We start from the raw sequence: 21499 nt of genomic DNA on the forward strand, positions 1-21499 counted from the left end.
GGTCTTGCAAGACAAAGAAATCTGCTGGAGACGTTGTTTTAGGCACTATGGACCAGTTCATAACCCGTGCTGTCTCCATAGTTGAGAAGGAGATAATCTTGGCTGAGCGAAGGTTGTCCCGGGACTCCTTTAGCACGTCTAATAAGCGCTCTTCTTTGGGTGCCATTGCCCTAGCTGATAGCCCTGGTTATATTCCACCAACTCCTTTAGTAATAGTTGATTCCCCTACCATTGACGAGAGAGTGAGTCGGATTAGGGCTAGCCTTGAAAGGGTAACCACCACAGCTCCAAGTATTGTGCTCGACCCGACACACTCCACTTCCTCTCTTTTCAGTATTCCATCACCAGAGAGGCAGATTCCAGATCGTACTCCCAATACCCCTAATGATTCGAGCCCCCTTGTGCTTGTAAATATAGCTGTGAATTCCCCATCCACTGCAGGCCACTCTGATATTAACACTCCTAGAGTGGTAGTCCCTGAAACTGTACCTGTAGGGAATCTAATCCTAGGCTCCGTCCCTCAAAAGAAGAGAAAGCGTCCCATTAGTCCCCGTAGGGGAGGCTCTCTAAAACCTCACAGTAAGGTTAGTAGGAACATCATACCAAAAGGGGGTATTACCCCGAATCAGGTTCCTCACTCAAAACCCCAAGCGTCCCATATTGGAGACGCTGCTGTCGAGGGCACTCCTGGGCAATTGGCCCCTATAGATGCTAGCATTTTCCCCCAAGTCGAGAGCATTATTAAGTCTGTGGTGATGCCACTTGTAGATAAGATCGATGGCCTCACACGCAAACTAGCCTCGCTTGAGCAGTCAATGCTGGACAACTTTTATGCTGTGAAATCGTTAGTTAAATTTCACGCTAAAACCCAGGCTGAAGAAAATGGTGGGCTAAGGAGTGGTCCTGCCCCAACAGTTCCGTTTATCCCGACAGCCCTCCCTGATCCCTCACCTAGTTTAAAAACGCCTGCCTCGGCTAAGGCTCCCAAACCTATCACTGGAACCATACCCCTCCCATCGACCCCAACCCCTGAGTCTAGTTTGGCACGCCCAATGAATAAATCTAGCACCCATGTACCAAAGGCACCCAAGGTCAAATTTGCTGCAAATCCCAAGCCTACCACTTCCAAAACTAAGGCAACTGGAGATACAGTGACCGTAAGCAAGGGCGCGGCAATCATAATCACATCCCCTCCTACTTCTGCTTCGCATGTAGCGCCCAAACCCCCAGTAAAAACCACAACAAAATTCCTAGCCAAAGATAGGATAAAACGGCGTATGCCAAATGCTAGTCTTCCGCCTGGCTGTAAGCCCTATGTGGTTATTTTAACAGGGGTACCCGAGCTTGAAGAGGGCTCTCGTGAGTCCTATTCTGAACTCAAACACAAGACGCTCTCTTGGCTAAAAGCTAATAGACCCCTCCCAGGGCACATTGATGGCAGAGTAGCCTTTGTCCGACGGGTGGGTTGGATCGGTAACAGACGCAAGGCTATTACCGGGGATTGTGTGTTGATTAATTTTAATGATCCCAGAGCTGCTGGCATGATTTGTAGCCAACAGTCGCAGCACAACTTTTGCGACATACAAACTAGGGATTTGGGGTACTTTTATCACCCCCCCCCCTTAATGGGGCTCAATAATAATAACATTAATAATAATAATAATTTTTTTCAAGATGGGGGTAGAGGTGTATGGTTCCCTCATTACCCAACCTTGGATCCTAGAGCAAGTGTATGGACCCCTTCCCAACCAACCACTCCACAGGGTTGGGGCTGGTGACTTAACACCTTAGAGGTAATAAATGTCTCCCCCCAAAGGGCTAACACAACTTCTCTGGTAGGGGAGGTTCCGCTGACCAATATTGTTGTGCCCCATCCCTCGCCTATCCCAATCTTACCCATTCCTTCAGGTGATGGGACAGATAATCTTGAACTAGTGGCTGGACCTCAAATTTCGGGTCCTCAGGGTGGGAATAGCGGTTATAATGAGCCCCAGCATCATGCCCCTTTGAAAATCATTAGTTGGAATGTGGCAGGCTTAAGCAGTAAGCTAGATGTCCCAGACTGGGTGGCGCTCATTGAACCCCACTCAGTTTGTGCATTTCAAGAGACATGGTGCGTAGAACCAAGGCACCGAGTAGGAAATGCCACCTTTTTTGTCCCGGCGGAAATTCCAGCTTCGGGAAGAGGTCGCCCCTTCGGAGGTCTCTTGGTTTGGATAGACATTACTTTGGGATGGAGGGTACACCATCACCCCCAAAAAACTCCAGATTTGATGCACCTCACTGTAACTTGCCCGAGGAGAGCAGAAAAACTGGAGATTATTAATATTTATACACGAGGGGCCTCCGGGAGAGCTTTGTCACCAACGCTCTTGGACCTGGAGGCAGCCCTGGGTGAGTGCTGTAGCGATTCCCTAATTTTGGTCATGGGGGACTTCAATTGCACATTTGAGCCTTTGTTACCCGATGAATCCTTGGATCTAAATGATGAAGATTCTAGGAGAGGTATCCCGTCACTTGACTTGCCCATCATAAATAGCTGGACTCCCAGAATCATCCAACTAAATTCCCTCACTTTAGAGCATGGCCTAAGGGCAGCCAATGGGAGGACACCATCAGACCTAGTGGGGGCTCATACATATAACAGGGTCGGCCATTCTTCCCGGATCGATTATATCCTTCTAAATTTTTCTTTGTGGGCTCATATGAAGGATATGGTAGTTCTACCCTCCCTGGACAGTGATCATAACGCCCTTTCTTTGACCCTATCAATCTGGTGGAAAGAGAACTTCCCTGGAAGTGGAAACCATGATGCTGTTGCAACAGGGCCACTGGGAGGAGTGGTCCCAACAAACTGCTTAAGACGCTTGAAATGGGACAAAGTGGCAATAGATGAGGAGAAAATGGCATGTATCAGAACTGTTACTTCCACAGCCAGTGCCATTTTAAAAAGTCAGCCTATTTGCCCTAATCAGATTACAGCATTGTTCTGTGAGGTCGCACTCTCAATTGGGGACCTTTTCAAGGCCAAAGTAAAAAATGGGAACCCTAATCGTAATAACCAAAAAGGCAAGTCAGGATGGTACACGAAGGAGTGTCGTGCCAAGAAGAGAGCCCTGATATTGGCGGTGAAAAGTGGAAATGCTATCCTAATATCCACTGAACGGAAGGGCTATAAATCGGAGCTTAAAACAGCAAGGAGAGACTGGGAAGACAAGTTCTGGCAGGATCTCCGAACTGCCAGTGGCGGAAAAAACGCAAAAGCTTTCTGGGACTTAGTTCACAAGAAGAACAGACCCCTTGATACAGTTATCACCTGTAATATAACCGAGGACTTATGGTTTACACATTTTTCGAAATTGTATACGGCAACCGCAGTTGAAGCGTTGGATTTCGTTTTACCTCAGCCCCTCAGAGTGATGGAAAGATTCGAGGAAAGTCTGTTCACTAAGATAGAAGCGGAAAGTGCAATAAAATCTCTGGTTCCACGCAAGGCGGCTGGCCCCGATGGTCTTCCGGGTGACTTGCTCCGAGCGGATATAGATGATTGGAGCACATTGATCTCCTCGGTTTTGAATGCTGCTTTGGAAAGCGCACCTTTGCCTGCCTCTTGGATGGCCGCTGAGGTGGTTCCCCTTCACAAAAAAGGTTCGAGAGATGACCCAGGGAACTACAGGCCAATCAGCCTGATCGACTGCTCACAAAAAGTCGCAGGCAAGGTTCTTTTAACAAGAATACAACAATGGGCAGATGAGAACAGGATCCTCTCGGATTTTCAGGCAGGGTTCCGTGCTGGCACTGGAACAATTGAACAATCGCTAAGGCTTCTTATGATCCACTGGAAGGTCGTCACAATTGGGAAGGGTACATTATATTTGGCCTTCATCGACCTCCGGACGGCCTTCGATTTGGTCCCCAGAAATAATCTATGGAAGGTTCTTAATGATCTTGGCCTGCCACCTTACCTGCTCCACCTGGTCATGAAGTTTCATGAAAACAACTACGCCCAAATTCGCTGGGGTCCCAATGGCCAAAAAACCCGAAGAATAGATGTGAACAGAGGAGTGCGGCAAGGGTGTGTCCTCGCCCCAACACTCTTTTCGCTCTATGTTAATGGGGTGGTGGACCACTTGTTAAGGATTCCAGCAGATGCCCCTCGTCTGGCAGGTCGTTCCATTCCCACCCTGCTTTTTGCGGACGATACTTTGCTCCTGTCAAAATCGCCAATGGGCCTACAACAGCTTCTCTCAGGCTTTGACGATTTTTGTAAACAAAGAGGACTCTGTATAAATACAGACAAAACAAAGTATCTTATTTTGAACCCTCCGCAAAAACTGGGCCCTCCGCCAACATTGGGCTCTGTGGCATTGGACAGGACTAAAACCTTCGATTATCTGGGCATCAGGTTGGTGGATTCTATGAAATGGGACCAGCATCTGCTCAAAATGTTGTTAAACCTAAAAAGAATAACTGGGACCCTGCTAAAAGAGCAGAGAGCAGCCTCAACTAAACCCATAGCTGCAGTATTGGACATCTACGCGGCCAGAGGAGTAAGTGCTGCCTTGTATGGGGCGGAATTATGGGGAATGTCGAACTTGAAAGACCTTACTCGAGTTGAGAATTCCTTCTTGAGAAGCCTGATGTCCCTTGGCCCGTCTGTCCCCATCTTGCCTCTGCAATTGGACATGGGCTGTCGGGCCATAGAAGATCTAGCGAAGTTACGCCCTTTGCTTCTGTGGGCTCGCATCTGGAGAGTTCCTGAACTCTCAAGTTATGCGGACGGTCTACGGGAGATACTAAGATCGACAGGGTGGGCGAAAATAAAGTGGCTAACGGATATTAAAGCCTTACTTACCAATTTGGGGCTGGAAGAAGCATGGCATCAACAGTCAGCCCCCCCCAAATCCTTAATTAAACAACTTTATTGGAATTGGGTAACAAACAGAAGGAATTCCTCCACCTCGATATGCAAGTCGACTAGAAACTTCATGGAGTCCAAAGATACCCCCTATAGAGAATTGTATCTGGACACCATTTCAGCCCCGTGGGAAAGGTCCTTGTACTTTAAATTCAGATCTGGTCTTCTCCCGGTAATGGAATTTACTTGTCACTGGAAAATCCCATACCAGACTGCTCCGTGGTGTCCCTTCTGCCCACAGCGCAGAGAATCTGTTCCCCATTTTTTATTTGAGTGTCCTGCATACATAGTTCCACGGTCAAAATGGCTTAAGCCTATGTGTCGTACTCTGGGCACTAGGCATTGCAACGTGGCTTTAAGGATTCTCTATTCGGACACCCGTACTTTTTACGCATGTGCCACCTCGAAGTACCTTGGGTGGGCATGGCGAATCCGGTCAAAAAGACTTAGGCAAATTGTTTAATTACACTTTTTACCATGGTCTGTTTTAAACTAAATGCTTATTTTAAAACCTATAGATCCATTTTCTGATAGCAGAAAGTTATGGTTTATTTTAAATGTACTGAAAAGTATTTTTTTTTATATTTTTTGTTATATTTTTTTTTTTTTTTTTTTTATTTTTTTTTGTATTTTTTTTTTTTATTGTATGTATGCTTTTTAAGATATTGTTATATGTCGAAATAAAGCCTTTTTGACTTTGACTTTGACTTTGAATAACTCGAGTTAAGGGAGAATCTGTTCCATCACCACTGAGGTTCAGGAAGGGTCTTCTAACAATTAATCTCTGAAAATCATATATATACATTTCTCCTTGTACATAGGGAGGAACGCTCGAGGCAGAGCAAGAAAGAAAGAGATAAGAGCATGTGGGCATGCATGAGGGTGTACATTTGATGAGTCATAGGTGTGTGATAGGTGGGTCATAGGTGGGTGGCTACATAGAGGAGGAGTTACATGGCAGGCTGGAACTTTGCCCTACTTGTGCACGCAACTGGATCATGACGTGCAATTGACGTGTAACTGGGAGGAGAGCTGACTTTCAGTCTAGTAGAGAGATCTTTAGTGTCAAGGCGACCAGCACGTCTGGTACTAACTGATATCTTAAGTCAGGGGATGTATTATCTGAAGCAAAGGTTGCTCATCACTAAGAAACAGAAAGGGCATATATTTCTTCGTTCATTGCATGGGGCTGTGAGCTTTTCTACAGATGCAAGTACTGTAATTTCATTTAAACAGAGACAGAGAGGCTGGGCCCTATCTGTGCAGACGGGTTCTGTTTTCCCTCTTAACCGGGCAGGAATGTGATTCTGTATAGCAAGCTGATAACTATTTTGCAAAACACTGTCTTGGCAACCCTTGCTGGGCCCTTTTCGGCTGAGCTAGAAGTATGCGAGGTCAGGGCTACGTAACTTTAGCTTTCAGAGTGTCAGGAGTCATGAAAAACCCTTAATTCAGAGAGTGGCTCAGGCTGAACCACAAAAAGGGTTCATTACGATATTTATTTAAAAGTGCACAATGCAAATACATGGGCCTTCATGTTAGCTTAACGTTTGGGAAAATTGATGACAGGCACCTTAATGCAGGATGTGATTGCAGAGGCCTTGTGATTCAGGCCACTAAGAGAAATATGCATGGGTGACATGCACATACATGTAACATAGGGTACACGTAGGGGGCATCTTGGTCAGGCAAAATTTCATTTTCCTCAGGATTCTTCACTGTACACTGGTCCAAATCTAATCCGACCATACATGTGCTTACAAATGGGGGGGCTGCATAAGTCAGACACAAACATAATAATAAGCTAGCAATAACTTTTCTTTTTCTATATTTGGCAAAGCAGTTCGACAACAAATAATTACACTTTTTGTGGTGGCCTACTCTCAGTCAAAGAAGTAGAGTTTGTCCTGATAGTCAGGTGGTTCGCCAAGAAGTTGGTCATCTTGACCTAACACATTTGAGTCTGACCAATCACATTCATCCTCCTCTTATATTTCAGGAATGGTGTAATTGGTTGGTATAAAGAATTAGTTAATTTTGTTCACGGTCAATATCTCAAGTTTTGAGGCAAGAGACTGGTCCTTTTCACTGTGACAACTGCACCAGCTGCACTGAATACATGTTCAGCTTACGCTTTGGCTACCGGGCAATCCAGATACTTTATTGTCAGCCTGCGGAGCTCTGACCATTGGCACAACTTTCCATACCAATACACCAATGGGTTTTGATCCACATTGACCTCTCTTGAGTCATCCAGATAGTCCTGGGACATCCTCTAGATGATATTTGGTGGTGCCAATTGCTCAACCTATTTTGCATTTACCTCTACACTGGATTTAAGATCTGCATATTGAAACCAACCCGATGCAGAGGTTCTGGCCAATTGTTGTTGTAGTTGTTTGCACCAGTGTTATTGTTGCTGGTTTTGGCTGCTGTGAGACAAGGGGCTGCCCTCTCTGGAAGTTGAAGGTGGCACCCCAGAACCTGTTTCTGGGGGTGGACTCTAATTTCCATCCATTCATGTTCCAGGTCCCTGGATGGATGAACAATCCACGTCTTGTATTCTGAAAAATCCCCTATTGAGAAAGTAATGAAAATGGGCAGCATTGATTTGTACCATGGATCAAATATTTTGGCACAGGTCTACTCTTTGGATGATTTACTGTTTCTTTGCAGCCTTGTATTATAATCCAAGCAAAGAATTAAGCTGAGAACCAAATAATGCACATCTTCGTTTACACCTGCAAAGCTTTCAGCCACCATTTTTAACCTGTCCTGTAGCAGATGCAACAACGGGATAGCTTGGCCCACCGTACTGTCTTCCTTTCTGGCTTCTCATGTGGAAATATCAAAATAAGTGGCATCTTTATCAGGCATTTGAGTAGGCCCCTTGTGTCTATCACAATGGACATGGTTTTTACAGTTGCATTCTCTCCTCTTTAAATGACATACTCACTGACCAATTTGTATTGCTCAAACAGGCATTGCAACTTGAAATAGATTGAAATCCAAAGTGTTGGCACCTCCTGTATGAGGCTTTAACTGGTACTCTATGTTCATGTTGAATGATCCTAAACTTATTCCGGGCAATAAAAGAATCACAGAAATGAGTACAGATTCTTCTGCAGGTATCCAGTAGGTTGCTGACTAAGTCTTTAAGAAAAACCTGCACAATGAGGTGAATGCAATGTGCCAAACACAAGATTTTGAAATAGCCTTAACTATATTTGTGCAATTGTCCATGGGGGCAACTGTACGAAAGTGCCTCTTTTGACATGGTTATCCCCCACTTTTTTTCCTGATGTAATTTCAAACTGTAAGTGCACTGAGTCCCTGCTAATTGGGATCCTAGTGCCATATCTCCTTCCCAAGAACCGTACCATGAATGGCACCACTTCAGTTACCCCTGTAAGTCTCTAATTAGTGGTACCCCTGGTACCTAGAGCATGGATACTGGAAAGGGTCATCTGAGGATGCAGCACATGTTGTGCCATGCCAGGGACCCCTCACCAAGGCTATGCACTCTGCCACTACAGGTTACATGTCTTGGTGCATAGAAACCTGAAGCATCAACATGGCAAACACCCCTGTGTGTCATGCCTCCCATATACTGCATGGGATATAGATATGTCACCCCTAGTGCATGTCTCTAGCCTTAAGGAAGGGGGCACTATAGCCTTTGTGTGAGCATATCAGCATGAATAGATATGCCCCTACAATGTCCAGTCCATTCTGAGATGTTGTAAGTGCACAGGAAAGCCATGAAGAAGAAATGAGCTGGATACTTGTGAACTCAAGTTTCTTAGCTCCGTGATGGCTTCACTGATTTCCAAGGTGTTTGGTACCAAGCGTCTTGTCTTAATAAATCATCACTGATGCCAATATTGGATGTATTAATACATTCAAACAGAATTCTCTTTGAGAGGGCCCCCTGAAATCCTACCAAGAACTGGTTTTTGCCAGCCTGCTACTACCACACATGTTTCTGACCTCATGGGTTGAGAGCCAGGGCTCTCAGAAGACAAACCCTGCTCAGGGTGGAGGTGCTTCACACCTCTTCAAGGACAGAGTGGTCATCCTGGGCGGAAAGCTTCAAAGGCAATGATATGTTTGAAATTCAACCCAGGATCCTCCAGATAGTGGGTAATTTTTTGCTACAATTTTGGTGGGAGGAAAGGCACGAGAATTAGTTAGAGTAGGATGTGGGTCCCCACTTCGCCTACAACATCCCTAAGGCAAAGTGAGCAAGGGACTCACATCTGAGCATACCCTGCCAACACAGATCAGTTGACTGGGGGTGAGTGTTTGATTTGCTCAAACGCTCCGTCCATCATTCCCTTTTGTATCGCTTTGTTTGCCCTAAGTTGGCAGGGTATGCTAAGACGTGAGTCCCTTGCTCACTTTGCCACTGGATTCAAGCTAGCCTGGCTGATGACGGCTGACATGCCAGAAACCCGTCCCAGCATGCTTGTTTCCGGTCCAGGGAAGACATGGCTTTGGCAGTTCGGGCTGGACTGTTCCCATGAGGCACAGGGTCAGACTGATTTGCAAATAGCCATGTCTGAACTGGGGTGGCGGAGTGAGCTAAAGAATGGTGATGGATTAAACCCAGATCAGTTGACTGGGGGTGAGTGTTTTATTTGCTCAAACGCTCCGTCCATCATTCCCTTTTGTATCGCTTTGTTCACCCTAAGTTGGCAGGGTATGCTCAGACGTGAGTCCCTTGCTCACTTTGCCACTGGATTCAAGCTAGTCTAGCTGATAACGGCGGAAATGCCAGAAACCGGCCCCAGGATGCTTGTTTCCGGTCCAGGGAAGACATGGCTTTGGCAGTTCGGGCTGGACTGTTCCCAAGAGGCACAGGGTCAGACTGATTCGCAAATGGCCATGTCTGAACTGGGGTGGCAGAGTGAGCTAAAGAATAGTGATGGATTAAACCCAGATCAGTTGACTGGGAGTGAGTGTTTGATTTGCTCAAACGCACAGTCCATCATTCCCTTTTGTATCGCTTTGTTTGCCCTAAGTTGGCAGGGTATGCTCAGACGTGAGTCCCTTGCTCACTTTGCCACTGGATTCAAGCTAGCCTGGCTGATGACGACTGACATGCCAGAAATCCGTCCCAGGATGCTTGTTTCCAGTCCTGGGAAGACATGGCTTTGGCAGCTCGGGCTGGACTGTTCCCATGAGGCACAGGGTCAGACTGATTCGCAAATGGCCATGTCTGAACTGGGGTGGCGGAGTGAGCTAAAGAATGATGATGGATTAAACCCAGATCAGTTGACTGGGGGTGAGTGTTTGATTTGCTCAAACGCTCCGTCCATCATTCCCTTTTGTATCGCTTTGCTCACCCTAAGTTGGCAGGGTATGCTCAGACGTGAGTCCCTTGCTCACTTTGCCACTGGATTCAAGCTAGCCTGGCTGATAACGGCTGAAATTCCAGAAACCGGCCCCAGGATGCTTGTTTCCGGTCCAGGGAAGACATGGCTTTGGCAGTTCGGGCTGGACTGTTCCCAAGAGGCACAGGGTCAGACTGATTTGCAAATGGCCATGTCTGAACTGGGGTGGCGGAGTGAGCTAAAGAATGGTGATGGATTAAACCCAGATCAGTTGACTGGGGGTGAGTGTTTGATTTGCTCAAATGCTCCGTCCATCATTCCCTTTTGTATCGCTTTTTTTGCCCTAAGTTGGCAGGGTATGCTCAGACGTTAGTCCCTTGCTCACGTTGCCACTAGATTCAAGCTAGCCTGGCTGATGACGGCTGAAATGCCAGAAACCGGTCCCAGGATGCTTGTTTCCGGTCCAGGAAGACATGGCTTTGGCAGTTCAGGCTGGACTGTTCCCATGAGGCACAGGGTCAGACTGATTTGCATATGGCCATGTCTGAACTGGGGTGGCAGAGTGAGCTAAATAATGGTGATGGATTAAGCCCAGATCAGTTGACTGGGAGTGAGTGTTTGATTTGCTCAAACGCTCCGTCCATCATTCCCTTTTGTATCGCTTTGTCCGCCCTAAGTTGGCAGGGTATGCTTAGACGTGAGTCCCTTGCTCACTTTGCCACTGGATTCAAGCTAGCCTGGCTGATGACGGCTGAAATGCCAGAAACCGGCCCCAGGATGCTTGTTTCCGGTCCAGGGAAGACATGACTTTGGCAGTTTGGGCTGGACTGTTCCCATGAGGCACAGGGTCAGACTGATTTGCATATGGCCATGCCTGAACTGGGGTGGCGGAGTGAGCTAAAGAATGGTGATGGATTAAACCCAGATCAGTTGACTGGGGGTGAGTGTTTGATTTGCTCAAACGCTCCGTCCATCATTCCCTTTTGTATTGCATCTTTCTTTGGGTCATCTTGAAGCTGTCTGTTGGCAGTGCACTTAGCTGCACAAGCGGAAGAGATATGAGGACTCACATAACGTGTTGTGTGGTCATGTCATTTTGTACAGACCTTCTGTGTGGCAGTATTCTGGGTGATGTCTCTTGTGCACCTAAAAACAAACAAGCAAGAAAAAACATTCAGTGAAATGTAGGATTGTTGCAGTTTGAATCCAGTACACACAAAGACAATATATTTTACTGTAGCTACTTAAGTTATTATCCTAAATAATTCACAATAGTGTATCCATTCCAAAGACAAACCACACCACCATGACCTGAATATTTAACTTCCAATCGGCACAAACAATATACAGATGTAAATGTTTGCTTTATGTGCATGTAAGACAGGGAGACACCTGTGGCAGTCAGGGGGGTGAAGGGGAAAACGAAAAATTCCTTAAAAATGAATGCTGGTGCCCACCTATAGCAAGCAAGGGGGCCCAGTGGAAAATGGAATAATGCTTAAAAAATGAATGCTGGTGTGTGTGCATCTATGGCAGGCAGGGGCTACAGGTGAAAATGGAATAACACTTAAAAAGGGGGAACATCCTTTTCAACGCAACTTTTACCACGCAGTGCCTTTACGACGCAACTATTACAACGCATGTCATTACAACGCATAGCGCTGGGGGGGCGCTCTAGGATAGGGAATAGATTTAATTTACTATCCAACACCTTCCCTACTATCCACGGGGACTGGAGTTGAAATAGTAAATTAAACTATTCACTATCCAGCACCCCTTAACGCTATGCGTTGTAACAGCATGCGTTGTAAAAACTGCGATGTAAAGGCATGCGTGGTAAAAGCATGCGTTGTAATGTCATACATCCCTTAAAAAAATAACACTGTAATGGGGTTCTGCACCTATGGCAGGCAAGGGGTGGAGTGATGGTTTGGAAATGTTTTTAAAAAAAAATATTTATTTATATTTTAAATTAAAAAGATTAAAGCAATGTAGTAAATCAATTCAATGTCCAGCTACAATAAAATTAAAATTAATAAATAAATAGCAAAAAAAATAAATTGCTGGTGTACTAGGCCACTATAGTAAATCCTTTGACAGGCAAGAAGCTGCAAGTAAAACATGCAATAAAATGTATATAGTATAAAACCTTGTTCATAATGCTCAAAATATACATATAATACAACGATCATCAAACATTATCAAACTGATATCAGAGAAAAGTAAATAATTGGAGGTAACACAAAAGGCATAGCCCTCTTCTCTCAATGTCCCTAGAAAATGGCTTTGAATGAAAACTGGAAAAAAGTAAACCAAGGAAATCTGCACCAAATGGCCACCCGCCACATGTTTAAACAACAACCAGCAAGGAGGAAGGTCCAAAAGAAAGAACACATGCATGCCTATGACAAAAGCACACTGGCTGGTTTCACAAAATGGCCACCGGCCACATGGCAAAACAGCAACAATCAGCAAGGAGGCATGGCCACGACAAACAACACATGCAGGCCTATGGCCAATGCGCACTGGCTGGCTAAACAAAATGGCCATCGGGCACATAGTTAAATAACAACAATCAGCAAGGAGACATTGGCACAACAAAGAACAAATGCAGACCTTTTGCTAAAGCACACTGGCTGGCTACACAAAATTGCTGCTGCCACATGGTCTAACAGTAAACAAAAAGGCCTGGAAAACAAAGAACACATGCAGGCCTTTGGACACCGACTACATAAAATGGCACTTGGCCATATGGCATGGTGAACAAAGATAATTGGTGGCCTATGACAAACACATTCACTCGCCAGACAAAGAAGGTATGTCAACACTGAAGAAAACACTACCATTAATGCAGCAATGGCAAAAATGAAAATTAACTGAGCTATACATATAACTCACAATCTCCCAAAGCATCAAATATTACCTACACCTATACACTTTTAGCAGAAAAAACCTCAAAATACCCCAAAAGCACACTATTAATTGAATCCAATGGCATCCCTGCCCTAAATAATGTTCTAAACAACATAAACAACAAAACCAGTTATTTCCTGCAGTGGATCCACAGCCCTAATGGCCAGGTGGCAGACTAGGCCACATAGTAAATTAAATGAAGATATTGCAGATTTATTAACAAACATGGAGAAACTGTACGGAACTGTGCACATTTTTTCATTTACAAACAAATGTTACGTTAAACGCACAAAAAAAACTAGACCCTTACTGAAACTGCAGGCCAACCACCACAAAACAATAAAATATAGAATAAAAGCATAACTAAATACTGGTGCATGCCCTCTATCAAATAAACAGCACCTTTGTTCAACAGTTTTTGAACTTTCCTTTCATATCACTAAAATAAAGTCCTTAAATCACTCCAATGGTAAATATGCAGCAGACAGGGTAATCATTCCAGCTTCACGCCAAATTAAATGTGACCCGGAGATGGACAAAGCACTGGGAGGAACCTGCTGGGCAGTAATAGGATTTTGGAGACTCTGGGGCACTTCCTTCTTGTTGAAAAAAAAATTAAATAGTAATAAAGGCTTCATGTACTAAAAAACTATTTAAATGGTCCATTAGAGTAGAATATCAACTAAAAAGTGTATTTGCAAGAAGATGTAGCTGCTTCTAAAGTAGAGAATCTGCTCGCTGAGCAGCCACGGTTGCTCGCGCTCGCCAGCATCACGAAAAAGGCGCCACTGAGGAAGGAAGCCGCACTAGCGAACGCCAAATCTTGCATGCACTCTCTGGTGGAACGCATATCTCATGGCACTTCCCAGCATTTGCTAAAACAAGACTGGAGCACAGCAATGGAAAAAATAAATTCTGCCAGATGGAGGAAAATAGTGGGAAATCTGTGCTACATGCAAAGCACGGAGTTCCTGAATCCCACAAACTCTGCAAGAAGAGTGAATTTTTCCACCCGCCCATAAACATTGTCCTTCATCTGATTGCTATATTTAATTTACTTGTAAGTTCCTGATGTTACATGTACCTAGGGTCGGTAAATAAATGCTACTAGTGACCTGCAGCACTCATTGTGCCACCCACTAACGTAGCAATGTAAAAAATGTCTCAGGCCTACCACTGCAGCTTGTAGTGCAGTTTTAAGCCCTCAGGTGCTAAGGACGAGAGGGTCTTGTAGTCAGCACCATTGGAACTGACAGAGCAAAGGAAGAGACCATCTCATTCTTAGGACTTAAGTGGATAAAACTCCATTTCGACCTGGCAAAATAAACCTCTTGATCTGCCTAAATCTTCCTTTTTAATACCTATAAGTCACCCATATGCTAGGACCTAACTACTAAGAGGGCAGGGTGCATGGTATTTAAACAGTACGAAATGTGTGTTTAATTTGTACATGTCCAGAGAACCCTTCTACTACCCCATCGTAGTGCCAATTCACATTTGGCAAACAGCAAAGCTATGGCCACAAATCTGCGGACGGTTTTGGGAATATTCCGAACATATCCCATTAATGCCATCTCTGGGTGGGGGGCTAGTTCGGAGGAACCATCTTTGACAATATTGCATGTACTGATTTCCAATTATCACCCAGTTTAGCACACGTCCATGTCATGTGGACGCAGTCTACATGTTGTGATCCGCATTTTGGACGGGTTTGTGTGCATGAGAGATCAATAGTGTGAATTTCAGCAGGGGACATGTATGCCCGTCATAAGAATTTAAAGTGCAAGAGCTATGCTTACTAGTCATAGATACATCTTTGGTCTGGGTACAGCAATAATCCAAATGATCATCATCTATATCAAGACCTAAATCACGTTCCTAGGCCTCACGTATCTTACGATCTCTGAACGAGATCAGCGCCATAGTGGCTCTATACAACTTTGATATCAGGTGAGCTCCATCTTCATTGGCAATCAAAAGGGTCAAAGGTGGAAAAGAGTAGGCTCCGATGGAAAATCCTGGATCCGTGCCCTAAGAGCACAAAAAAGTCTATTGAGGACGAAGTGGTCCATAAAGGACGCTTCAGCAAATCGATCCTTCTCAGTGCTTGAGAAGATCTGACCTCCTGGAAACGGGTCCCCAGTTGTTTCTAAGGAAAATGTAGTCAGTGTCCGTTGTACAAGTTTTTCGGCCATGATTTGTAGCCATAAAGTGTTTATTGCAGGGAGATTAGAGGTATACAATGAGCAGTGGCCAGGGATCTTAGCCAATTGTAGCTATGCCCAGCTAGTGGTGGAAACTGTCTGTATATCTCTGGGGTCCCTGGGATACCCTGTCGGGAGAATCATCTTGAGTGGGGTAGGAAGCACCAAGTAGCCTCCGATATCCTGCCATACAGATGATGCCAGGAGTGCGCAAAACTGCACTGTGCTACCAAATAGTAAATATGGGAATTAGGAACACCCAGGCCACTCCGCTCATATGAGAGGGTTAAAGTGTCCTAATATATCCTAGCTCTGTGATCCCCCCCCCCCCCACACCAGTCAGAGCAGATCGGACCATATTGTATGAAAAAAACTGTTGGGGATTTGGATGGGTATGTTATGAAACAAGTACAGGAATTTGGGGAGTACCACCATTTTAATGAGAGCTGCTCTCCCAGCAAATGAGAGGGGCAGTTTCATCCAGCGCTCAACCTGTTGTTTCAAAGTGTTGAATGCAGGGCCATAATTTAACAATATAATCTGATCCTGTGCTCTGTGTAGCTGTATACACAAATACGTAATGGAGTCCGTGACAATGGGAAGGAGCATTCCCATCGGGCGGTAGCTGGTGTCAATGGAAACATTTCCGATTTGCCTCAGATTTTTCCCAGGTCCAAAAGCCCCCAAACAGGATGATCTCTCTAATTTGAGGATCCAGATTCTCCTGAGAGTGACGGACATACAAGACCACATCGCCTGCATACAAGGAGATGAGCACTGAGCCCTATTGAATTGGAGCCCACTGTATAAGTGTTTTTTCTGCAAATGTCGGACCAGGGGGTCTAATGCAATGATGAAGAGAAGTGGGAGTAGGGGACAGCGCTGCCTGGTGCCACAAGAGAGTTGGAACTGTGCAGACAGGGTACCATTTAGTCGGAGCCTGGCTGTTGGTGAGGTGTATTATAGTTCAATGAGACTTACAAATCCTTTCGACATACCCATCCTTTGCATTACTTCAAGGAAAAAGGGCCACTCCAGGGAGTCAAACACCTTTTTGGCATCAAGTAACATGGTCACTGCCGGGACCCCTGGGCTTATCCTATGCAATACTGCAAATATCGTGCATAAATGTTATGCTGTAGAACAGTAGGGGACAAAACCCGACTGTGCAGGGGAGATGATTTTCTCCATTAAAAGTGTCAATCGTAGAGCTATAATTTTTACCAATATCTTATAATCTAAATTTAACAAGGAAGTGGCCTGTAGGAGCCTCATTGTAGTGGATCTTAGCCGGGTTTAGGGAGTAGAATAAGGACGGCGTCACGTAACATGGACGGCAACAGTTGCTGTTCTAGGGTCTTGTTATAAACGTCCAATAAATGGGGGGCAAGTGTATCTTTATAGGCCTTGTAAAAAGCACCAGTGAAGCCATCTAATCCAGGAGCAAATGCTCCATTAACAGCATGAATGACACTTCCAATTTCTTTTGCTGAGAAGGGCTCCACCGGAAACTCTAGATATGGCTTGTCTAACCATAACAAGGCTACTTTTTTCTAAATACGTTGTTACAGCCTCGATATTGTGCCCTGTTCATGAAGTGTATAGAGTCATGTAATAATCTAGGAATATGGTGCAGATATCAGAAGTCCCATGGATTATGTTGCCCTGCTCTGAACTGAGTCTGGTAATATACTCACAACCTGTGGGAGGTCTCAGGAGGCGTGCCAGCATGCGTCCCGGCCTGTCACCTTTGCCATTCCGCCGAGCCACATCATATTTACTTGAGTAGTGGACTTCATGGGCAGCACATTCCTGAAACTCTGCCAATGGAGCCAGGCGGCAGACTTCTGTGAGGTGGTCTTGATTACTGGCCTCGTCGTGATCGAGTGCAATTAATTGTTTTTCAACATTAGTGAGTGTGCCCCGTAGATCTTTTAATATCCCAGCATGTTTTGAAATGCAAACCCCCATGGTATAGGCCCTGAAGGCCTCCCACAAAGTGGACCAGGTTTGGACTGAGACAATATTTAATTCTAAGGAGTCATCTATTGCCTCTTGTAGTTCAGCACGAAAAACCTCATCCTGTAAGGCCTGGTTGGGAAGCGCCATTGCCGCTCACACCCCTCCGGCCGAGGGACTCTGAGTGTCATGATTACCGGGGAGTGATCAGATAGAGTTCTAGGCAGGTGCTGAGTGTCCTCATACTAAGCGTATATGTTAGGGGATAGCAACCAGCAATTTAATCTCGTCAATGTATTGTGGTGTGCCGGGTGATGTGTGTACGCGCAGCCCTTCGGATTACAATGTCTCCACACATCCACCAACTCCTCACACATGGACAGGAGAATACCCCGTGCTCGAGGTTTTAAGGTAGTAGAGGTTGATGTACTATGTACTATGTACAGGCTCCATTAACAGGTTAAAACCCCCGCCTAGTTAGTCTGCCTCTATCCTCAAAAGTTGTGTGTGCAAGTCCTGGAAAAAATTCGGGTCATCCACACTGGGTGGGATGTATGACGGTACAACGCGTACCGTCACAACGCATCCCTTTACCACGCATCCCTTACAACGCAAGTCGTTACCACGACTTGCGTTGGGGGCGCGGATTTCGAATAGTATAATTTACTATTCTAACACCAGTCCCCGTGGACCCTAGGGAAGGTGTTGGGATAGTAAATTTACTATTTTTAATCCTTTAGCGCCCTCCAGCGCAAGTCGTGGTAACGACTTGCGTTGTAAGGGATGCGTGCTAAAGGTACCGCGTTGTAAAAACTTCGTGGTAAACGATGTTTACCCACTGGGTGCATAAACACAGGCAAATGCTGTCTGCCACCTCATGAAATTCCCCTCCACTATCGCATATCTACCCTCGCCATCTGAATGGGACCGAGTGAGCTGAAGGGCAGGCGTTTGTTGATTAAAATGGCTGTGTCTCTGGCGTATGTACTGTAACTGGCAAAATACCTGTGCGGGCCCCAGGTCCTGGCAAATTGTGTCGGTGGCACCTTAGGCAAGTGAGTTTCCTGCAGGAATGCCACATCTATGTGATGATGTTGCAGGTAGTTAAGAACTTGTCTGCATTTCTCAGCATTATTTAACCCTCTAATGTTTCATGTGCTCAACACTAATCTGGAGTGGAAAGCTAAGTTACCCTCTGTCATGTAACAAGTCAAAGTAAGTGCTTGTCCTGCTCCCTGGAATTGCTGCTTATCTGCTACAATGAGTAAATGGTACAAAAGCATGATAAACCAAAACACAATGTACCAAGACCCCAGCCTCCCACCACCCATCCCCTTCAAAAAACAATGGGGTGAAAACCTATCCCGAACCTTATTGTTGCAAATATCAAACAAACAAAATTCACATTACCATGAACTTGAGAGCACTGACACATGTGCAATTGCACTAGGGGGGTGGCGACACCCCAGCTCTGTCCCTACTAATGGCACTAAGTGCCTGCATTGTGCAAACATTAGGCCACCATGGCAGTCGGCAAGTGTGTCACAGGCATCAGGTTACATTACTGCAGTCCGAGCCAGGCCAGGCCATATGGGCCAACAGTGTGGAAACGATGACAAAAGTAGGCCAGTAAGTCATGAAGCTGAAAAAAGGTCCACACTCGCGCTGGAGTTCGGTATGTCCTGAGAGGACTGAGGGGATTTGTTGTCTTTCCTTTTAACAGTGGCAGAATACCATTGGCAAAACTCCTGAGCATTGTGAGGAGAATCAAAAATGTCCACCTTTAATCACGTTGGGTAAAGCATCCCAAATCGCAGACCCAACTTTTGTAAGGCAGCCTTCACCCCCCTGAATTTCCTCTGTGTGTCTTGGACCATAATGGTGAAATCCGGACATAGGGAAATGCTTGAGCCTTGCCAATCAAGCCGGGCCCTTTTCTGCGCCAGTCTTAGGGCAGTGTCTCTATCCCTGAAATGGCGGGTTATGATCGACCTTGGAGGAGAGCCTGGGTTAGGTCTCGGGCCCCGGATACAATGTGTTCGTTCCACCATAAAAGTGGTGGTGAAGGGTTCACTTCCAAACACATTCGTGACAAGTGTCTCTACAAATTTATCCAGATGCCCTGTATTGATGGACTCCAGTATACCCGTGATTAAAATGTTGTTTTTTCGACCTCGGTGCTCCAAATCTTTAGTCTTAAGGGCGACAGACTTAAGGATCTTCTCCAGCCTCTCATGTTTCTTCGTTGTCTGGGCTGCACCATCCTCTAAGTCAGAGATCCTACCTTCTGCCACCATGAGGTACCCCTCATGCAGATCAATTCGGGCCCCCATGGAGTCCATCCTCTTGTTGAAAGAATAAAACAAGGTATCCAAGGTCTTAAAGACTGCTCGAAGTGCCGCCAACAAGTTCTCGTGGCCAGATGCCACAGGTGTGTGTGCATAACCTCCCTCCACCATTTTTGGTTATTGTGCCGTGGTACTAGCGCCAGTGGTCTTAAAGGAGAGCGTGCTTTGCTGAGGGTCCTGGCGCCCCATGCCTTACTATGGCGCCCAAGTGAGATCGTGCAGGACCAGACCTCCGCTGGCCAGTAATGATGAATGCGGTTATCGGGGGGGCTCAAGACCTGAACTAAGGAGCGTCACCAGCCCGAGTGCAGCCAAGTGTCAACCCCAGCATGCCAGCAGCAGGGGAGGCATCAGTTTTTACAAGGAAATGTGCGGTAATGACAAATTCAAATCCGGTGGCATTGGTGGTTTATCAGAGTCTCGCCAGGCCTGCAGGTAGGAAATTGTGACGTTCCGGTAACAAACATTGAGGCCCAATGAAATCTATTGACCTTGCCCTGCCGGAGTATGGCAGCCGTACAATGTAGGAGTAAAGGGTGGGCCAGAAGTAAAAATAAAATGCCAGGTGCTGCGCATACCGTGCGGTTAGGCCCTCTCCATAGCTGCAACTAACTGTGTCAACCCTGGCTCACGAGTTGCCATCTGGTAGTGCTCCGCAATTATAGGAAAGGTGGGGGGGAATGAGTCCCCACAACGCACTTGCTGGAACAGTGCAGGAGCCAGGCCACAGCAGAGGGGGTGGGTATCGCGGCCGTGGGGGAGTGGGCATGTACAGCAATACAGCGCAGCCGGGTGGCCGTTCCCCAAACCCACCCGCGGCCCCTGTCACCTTAGGGTTTCTGGGAATAGGATGTGGCTTGTGCAGTTAGCAGAGTTCCATGTATCACCCCTTCGACCACTCACCGCCCTCTGTATAAGTGATGAGCGCCGCTCTCCTGAAGGCCCAGTTGCCGCCCTCCGTCGTCGTCCAGCCCGAAATCAAGCTCCCGGCTTCACTCTCATGAGCAGGCCTGCTACCTCTGCCTGAAACGGTTCAATGAAGCTTCCCACCATGGGACACCATCACGCCGCTACTGGTGTCCTCCGATGCCCCAGGCATTCTAACACCAGAAGTGGTGTCTTGGGATGGCAATCACGATCTTCAGCCACCATGGCGCTCTCAAGAGAGGGAATCAGAGAAGGAGCTCCCAGCCTATGTGGCCATGTCGGTCAGTGATTAGGCCACGCCCTTAAAGTGGGATTTTAGGTTACAATTTTGAACTTATGATTAAACCAAATATACCTTTTTGCCAGTGCCCAGGGGACACATGACTTGAAAGGCTCTCCTGTGGTGTTTCTGTATTCCTTTTAGACATGGGGAAAAACAGATCTTGGGTGTGGGCAAAGTGTTCTACTCCTGAGCAGGATGTCATGGGGGTTATCTTCAGTTTTCCTGAGCTTCTAATAGTAGTCTCAGAGCTATGCCCTTCCCCTTCCTAATCTCTAAGGACTACCTGTCATAACACTGACACATGAAGCTCATACCTAGGCGTGCTGTCCCTTAGTTACCATAGACAGTTTTGGAGCCACACCCAGGAAAGGGGAAAGATGGCAAGTGAAAAAATATTGAGTTTTAAATATTGTTGTGCAATAATATTGAGTTTTAAATATTGAAAGTCAAAAATATCATTGTATAATGTCAAGAATATCGATTTGTTGTGTTGTATAAAATTAAAATATTGTTGGCAAAAATATTGATTTTTAAAATGTTGTTATTAAAAAATATCTATTTTGTAAATGTTGTGATTTTTTAAATATAGTATATAATTGTAAATGTATTGA

Source organism: Lissotriton helveticus, chromosome 12, assembly GCF_964261635.1.
Source record: "Lissotriton helveticus chromosome 12, aLisHel1.1, whole genome shotgun sequence".
NCBI lineage: Eukaryota > Metazoa > Chordata > Amphibia > Caudata > Salamandridae > Lissotriton > Lissotriton helveticus.